Source organism: Buteo buteo, unplaced genomic scaffold, assembly GCF_964188355.1.
Source record: "Buteo buteo unplaced genomic scaffold, bButBut1.hap1.1 HAP1_SCAFFOLD_137, whole genome shotgun sequence".
Lineage (NCBI taxonomy): Eukaryota > Metazoa > Chordata > Aves > Accipitriformes > Accipitridae > Buteo > Buteo buteo.
This window is the reverse complement of record NW_027439301.1, coordinates 93,644-100,163: the sequence shown is the minus strand read 5'-3', so window position 1 is coordinate 100,163 and position 6,520 is coordinate 93,644.

The window sequence follows — 6,520 nt, the reverse complement described above, 5'->3', positions numbered from 1 at the left end:
AGCAGTTTTGAAGGGGCCATACCCTACCTGGAGGCCAGTGGGACATATTGGGGTATTGTGGGGTTGCACAGGGGACTCTCCTGGGTGCTGTGCAGTTTAACACCTGTATCCATGACCCAGAGGACGCAACTCTCACCACGTTTGTTGATGGCGCTGTCTTGGGAGGACCATTCCTGTGCCTTGGGATGCCATTGAGGGGAACCCTAACAGGCAGAAGGACTGTCCTGTCAGGAACGTTGTGAGATACAGGAAAGTCAAAGGCCAGATCCTGTGCCTGGGATAGACTAACACCCTACAGTGGCAGGGGAAGGGGACTGCCTGGCCAGAGAACATCTTTGAGGAAACAGCTCTGGTGGTGGTGTGGGACAGAAGGCAAAATATGATCCAGCAGTGATCCACATGATCCAGGGCTACCTGGTAGCAGAGGTGGCCAGCAGTGTCCTGGAGAGTAGAAAGAAAAGCCTCACCAAAAGTGTGAGGGAAAATATTGTCTCCTCTGCCCAACACTTGTCAAACCACCTCTACATACCACTGTGTCCATTTCTGGGACTCTGGTTCAGGTGCCCCGGATCTGGCTGGGGTGGAGTTCACTTTCTTCGTAGCAGCCCCTATGGTGTTATGTTTTCCATTGGTGCCTCAAACAGTGCTGATAACACACCAGTGTTTTAGCTGTTGCTGAATAGTGTTTGCACAGCATCAAGGTCTTCTCTGAACACAGCTCCCTAAACACAGCTGGGGTATGCCACGCCTCCTGAGATTCCTGAGAACATCCACCTTCTTGTCCATGGGAGTGGGTTCCTTATGCAAGTTTCCTGGCATATCTGCAGACCAATGGGGTGCTTTAGGCTGCAAACAGAAATGAAAGCAAGCCTGTGACTGGGGCACTATCAGCTTAATTGCTACAAGAGGGGGAGATGGAGGGATCTCAGAGCTGCCAGGTTCCTGCTGAAGATTTAAGGCCTCTGAGATTGCAGCAGAGGATAACAGTTTTGAACTGGCCTAGCCTTTAGATCATTTCACATGTGATAGCTCTGCTCCCCCAGTTCAATCATTGGCACCTGGAAACCACCCCTGCTTTTCCTTCCTCTCCTCCCCAAACCTGACCAAGTGATGACAGGAGGGAAAGAAGGAAGCAGAAAAGCCCTAGTCCTCCATGAATCAGCTGGGGTCTGGCACTTGGAGGGCCACAGAGTCCTTCGATTGTGCAACCCATAAAGAATCAAGCTGGGAAGTGAGCCTGCAAGTCCGAATCAACAAGGTCCATGGACAGGCAAGGCTGTGTCTATGGCTGTGTCTGGAGACCAGTAGCCCTACAGCATAGACCAAGCTGGGGCTGAAACTCAGGCCTAGGCTTCAGTCGTCTCCTGGGCTCATGGACACAGGTGTGGGTGGAAGCTGCAGGTGATGCTGCCCAGGGCCCTGACACTGCCATCTTAGACCCCACCTGCCAGTGCCCTCAACTGGCCAAATTCTCATTCCCTGATGTGCAGGGTCTGCTCTCTGCTACTCTCCTTCTTCTTATCACTGGGGAACTGAGAGACCTCAATTTCACATTCATCATGGCCAGTGCTTACTCCAGTCTTCACGTCCCTGACCAGCTCTTCCTCTTCTGGGAGTTCTAGGTCCAGGTGAGCATCAGACTGGATGGCCTATTCAGAAGCTGACCCACACAGAAGCTCCCACCTCATCAGTTGCCTGTCCCATAGAGAGCGTCCATATATATCTGAGCTGCCCTGACATCACACAAGGCATCTCCTGCTTCTCATCTTCCCTGTCGGTCTCTCCTAAACATGTTGTGTCTCCATTCACCAAATAACCCATGGGAGCTGTCCTTCCTCACCTCAGCTCTTACTCCACTCATGTCACAGCTCTGTCATGGCACACAGGGCTCCTGCTGTCCACGCCCCAGGTGGTGGGCATTGATGCCCATTAGGACTGCAGCCCCTCAGATGTGGCACCAGGGCCAAGGGCAGACTGAGACAAGGGCAGTCAAAAGAATCTCAGTAGATATGATAAAGGGGGATGAAAGATGCTGTTTAGCACTTGCATTGTTGAAATTAGCTGAGGCAGAGACAGTCCTTGATAAGAAGAGCTGGTCCCAAGAACCAGCCAATGAGGCAGATACAGTTCCTGATAAGAAGCAGGAGCTTGTCCCAAGAGCCAGCCAAGACTGCTCTTGTAGCTTGGGTGAACATCAAGAAACCACTGAGCCTGCGCAAGAAAAGGGGTTACTAGCGGTGATGAAGAGGAGTTGTCTATCTTCATCTCTGCGACCACCCGACGACCACCATAAGGAGGCACTGTGCAAGTGCAGTTGAGAGGAAACTATGGAAATGACCTCTCAGAACTCATTTTAATATGAAGCGGGGATAGGTCATGCATATGTATGGGCATATTGTGAATATGTAACCTGTTGAGGATTTCTTAGCTGGGCAAAGGCATATGAGCAATCTAGCAGGTATTTGGGAGCGAAGCATAAGTTTACAAAGTGCTGAAACAGACAAGGACGCTGTGTCCTTGTACGCTGGGAAAAAGGAAAATAAGAAGAGCCTGACTAACAACACCTGGATGCTGAAGGATGAGATCAGTAACTGCTGGACACCTCGTGAAGAAGTTTGCACAGCCAATAGAGGATAAGCTATCATCGTGTGAAATGTGGTATTATACTAATTAGAGTAATGCTCAAGGCGAGTGGACATAGAAGCTTAGCCAATAATAACACTGTAGTTAGCGCGTGTTATCACCTTTTTCTATATAAACCCTGTAAAAACCTGTAATAAGGGAGAACGACTATACTCATATTGAGATTTCATCGTTACTCCGGTACCGACCCCCACTCCAACAGTAATCCTTGATTGTATAAATTTGAAGCGAACTGCCGAGTCAGGCGCGCAGGTCTTTGGTGGGACTACCCCTCCCTGCTGCCCAGCGCTGAATGAACATACCTACTTTACAATCTCACTGATTATGGAGTCTGTTTTCCGCACGTCGCTGGTACTACCATGGAGTACCAGTAGGAGTAACAGTACTAGTGCACAGGATCAGGTAGGGACGCCAGGCCTACCCTGGAGCATCAGGCAGGGATACCAGGCATACCCCAGAGGGTCAGGTAGGGACAGCAGGTCTAACGCTGCACACCCATAGGGACAACAGGTGTACCCCAGAGTACTAGTAGGGGTACCGGTACTACTGCGCAGGATCAGGTAGGGACGCCAGGCAATACTCTGGAGCATCAGGTGGGGACACCAGGACTACCCCGGAGCATCAGGTACGGATACCAGGCCTACCCCAGCGGGTCAGGTAGGGAGGCGAGGTCTACTCCACCCTTGAGGTAGGGAGGCCTGGTCTACCCTGTCTGCGCGGGTAGGGACGCCAGGTCTACCCAACCGGCGCTAGCAGGAGGACCAGGTCTACCCCTCCCTTCCCAGCAGGGAGGCCTGGTCGACCCCCTTCACGCAGATAGGGAGGCCAGGCCTACCCCGGAGCATCAGGTAGCGAGGCCAGGTCTACCCCAGAGAGTCAGGCAGGGACACCAGGCTTACCGCAGAGTGTCAGGTAGGGAGGCCTGGTCTACACCATCCGCATGGGTAGGGAGGCCAGGTCTACCTCGCCCGTGCCCGTAAGGGAGGCCTGGTCTAGCCCGGAGCGGCAGTAGGGACAGCAGGTGTACCCCAGGGTACAAGTAGAGGTACCGGTGCTACCCCGGAGTACCAGTAGGGGTAATGATACTACCCTGGAGGATGAGGTAGGGATGCCAGGCCTACCCCAGAGTGTCAGGTAGGGAGGGTGTGTCTACCCCTGCAAGCCCGTAGGGACAGCAGGTATACCCCGGAGTACCAGTAGGGGTGCTGGTACTACCCCGGAGTGTCAGGTAGGGACGCCAGGTGGAGCCCGGACCATCAGGTAGGGACGCTAGGTCTAGCCCACAGCCACAGTAGGGACAACAGGTGTACCCTGGGGTACAAGTAGGGGTACTGGTGCTACCCCGGAGTACCAGTAGGGGTAACGGTACTACCCAGAAGGATCAGGTAGGCAGGCAAGATCTACCCCACTCTCGTGGGTAGGGAGACCAGGTCTACCCTGAACGCATCGTTAGAAAGGCCTGCTAGTACTGGTAGGGAGGCCAGGTCTACCTCGCCTGTGCCCGTAACGGAGGCCTGATCTAGCCCGGAGCACAGTAGGGACAGCAGGTGTACCCTGGGGTACAAGTAGGGGTACCAGTGCTACCGTGGAGTATCTGTAGGGGTAATGATGTTACCCCGGAGGATGAGGTAGGGATGCCAGGCTGTCCTGGTTTCAGCTGGGATAGAGTTAACTGTCTTCCTAGTAGCTGGTACAGTGCTATGTTTTGAGTTCAGTATGCGAAGAATGTTGATAACACTGATGTTTTCAGTTTTGGCTAAGTAGTGTTTAGACTACAGTCAAGGATTTTTCAGCTTCTCATGCCCAGCCGGCAAGAAAGTTGGAGGGCCACAAGAAGTTGGCACAGGACACCTGATCCAATTTGGCCAGCGGGGTATTCCACACCATGTGACATCCCATCTAGTATAGGAGTGGGGAAGGGAATCACGGCTTGGGGACTAGCTGTGTGTCGGTCAGCGGGTGGTGAGCAATTGCCCTTCACATCATTTGTACATTCCAATCCTTTATGACTACTGTTGTTATTTTATTGGTGTTATCATTATCATTATTAGTTTCTTTTCTGTTCTATTAAACCATTCTTACCTCAACCCACAAGTTTTTCTTCTTTTCCTGATTTTCTCCCCCATCCCACTGCGGGGGGGGGGGGGGGGGAGAGTGAGCAAGCGACTGCATGGTGCTTAGTTGCTGGCTGGGGTTAAACCACGACACATGCCTACCCCCGACGGTCAGGTAGGGAGGCCAGTTGTACTGCACCCACACCAGCAGGGAGGCTGGGTCCACCCACCATTGCTTGTATGGAGGCCTGGTCTACCCCATCCGCACAGGTAAGGCGGCCAGTTCTACCCCACCCATGCAGGCAGGGAGGCCAGGTCTACCCCGCTCTTGACTGTATGGAGGCCTGGTCTACCCTGTCCGCGTGGGTAGGTAGGCCAGGTCTACTGTGCCCGCACCGGCGGGGTGCCAGATATTCCCCATTCTTGCCATCACGGAGGCCTTTCCTACCCCATCCGTGCAAGTTGGGAGGCCAGTTCTACCCCATCTTCACAGGTAGTGAGGCCAGGTCTACCCCACCTGCACCGGCAGGGAAACCATATCAATCCTGCCCTTGCCGGTATGGAGGCCTTGCTTACTTTGTCCGCAAGGGTAGGGAGGCCAGGACTACCTTTCCCTTGACAGCTGGGAGGCCTGGCCTACCCCGTTCACCTGGGTAGGAAAGCCAGGCGTAACACGGAGCATCAGGTAGGGATATCAGACTGACCCCAAAGGGTCAGGTAGGGAGGGTGTGTCTACCCCCGCGTGCCCATAGGGACATCAGGTGTACCCCGGAGTACCAGTAGGGGTACCTGTACTGCCATGCAGGATCAGGTAGGGGTACCGGTACTACCCCAGAGCATCAGGTAGGGACTCCAGGCCAAGCCTGGAGCATCAGGTAGGGAGGCCAGGTCTAACCCAGAGCGCCAGTAGGGACAGCAGGTGTAGCAGGTGTACCAGTAGGGGTACCAATACTACTCTGGAGTACAAGTAGGGGTACCGGTACTACCCTGGAGGATCAGGTAGGGACGCCAGGCCTACCCCTGATGATCGGGTGGACAGGCCAGTTCTACCACACCCGTGCCGGCAGGGAGGCCAGGTCTACCCCGCGCTTGCCCGCAGGGAGGCTTGCCTAGACCATCCACGTGGGTAGGGAGGCCAGTTCTACCCTGCCCTCGCAGTTAGGTGAGCCAGGTCTTCCCAATCTGCTTGGCCAGGGAAGCTGCATGTACCCCGCCCTTGCCGGTATGGAGGCCAGGTTTACCCCGCCCTTGCGGTTAGGGAGGCATGGCCTACCCTGCCCAAGTGGTTAGGGAGGCCACTTCTACCCCACTGGTGCTGGTCGGGAGGCCAGGTCTACCCCACCAGCACCGGCAGGCAGCCAAGGTCTACCCCGCCCACGCGGTTAGGGAGGGAAATCTACCCCTCCGGCGCCGGCTGGGAGGCCAGGTCTACGCTGCCCTTGCTGGTAGGAAGGCCTGGTCTACCCAGCCCACTCAGGTAGGGATACCACATCTACCCCACCGGCACCTTGGGTTACCAGGTCTATCCCACCCACGTGGTTACGGAGGCCTGGTCTACCCCACCGGCGCCGGTCAGGAGGCTAGGTCTAGCCCACCCACTCAGCAAGGGAAGCCAGGTCTATGCCACCGCTCAGGTACAGAGACGAAGTCTACCCCACCAGCAACAGTAGGGAAGCCAGGTCTACCCCACTGGTGCCAGCTGAGAGGCTGGTCTACCCCGCCCGCGTGGTTAGGGAGGCCTGGTCTACCTCACTGACACCGTAAGGGAGGTCAGGTCCACCCTGTCCATGCGGTTAGGGAGGCCTGTTCTACCCCACCTTCGC